The sequence below is a fragment of the Chiloscyllium plagiosum genome, chromosome 44 (genome assembly GCF_004010195.1).
Source record: "Chiloscyllium plagiosum isolate BGI_BamShark_2017 chromosome 44, ASM401019v2, whole genome shotgun sequence".
Lineage (NCBI taxonomy): Eukaryota > Metazoa > Chordata > Chondrichthyes > Orectolobiformes > Hemiscylliidae > Chiloscyllium > Chiloscyllium plagiosum.
In genome coordinates this window covers 11,578,631-11,579,433 of record NC_057753.1, presented here as the reverse complement: position 1 = coordinate 11,579,433, position 803 = coordinate 11,578,631, and positions in this window count along the sequence as shown.

Sequence of the window (803 nt, the reverse complement as noted above, 5' to 3'; positions counted from 1 at the left end):
AAGGAGGTAGAACCGGGCAGTGCGGGGTTCCCGGACTATGAGGTTGGAAGCTGTGGATGGGAGATCTCCTGAGGTGATGAGGTTCTGTATGGTCTGGGAGATGATGGTTTGGTGATGGGGGGTGGGGTCATGGTCGAGGGGGCAGTAGGAAGAGGTGTCCTTGAGTTGGCGTTTGGCTTCAGCAGTGTAGAGGTCAGTGAGTCTTTCATCAGTTCGAATCCATGATTGTTCGAGGGGGCAGTAGGAAGAGGTGTCCTTGAGTTGGCGTTTGGCTTCAGCAGTGTAGAGGTCAGTGAGTCTTTCATCAGTTCGAATACCATGATTGTTTCACTTCTTTCATGTGTAAATCACAAAACGTTTTTTAAAAAAAATTGCATTCTCAGGTTAGCTATAACAATGGGAATTAGCTAGACAATATGTTGAAGGTGTTAGGCCCCCCGTGTTCTCTGTTTAGATTGATTCTAATCTAAAAAGTGAGAAAACAGAGTTTTACATGAATTCATACACTCACAGGCACTCCTATACACACACATACACACAGACACACATATATACAGACACGCACACAGACACACACACACCCTCCCACACCCACACAGGAATCCTCTCAGAAACTTCGACCACTCTACACTCATGCACACACATATACGCTCTCTCTCACAGACACTCACAACCCCCCACCCCAGACACACACGCACAGATAGACAAAGACCCACATGCACACGTATATTTTGTGGGGTGAATTTGTACTTGCAGGGTTACATTGTACTTTGCTCAAAAACTGCATGAATTTATGTAAAACT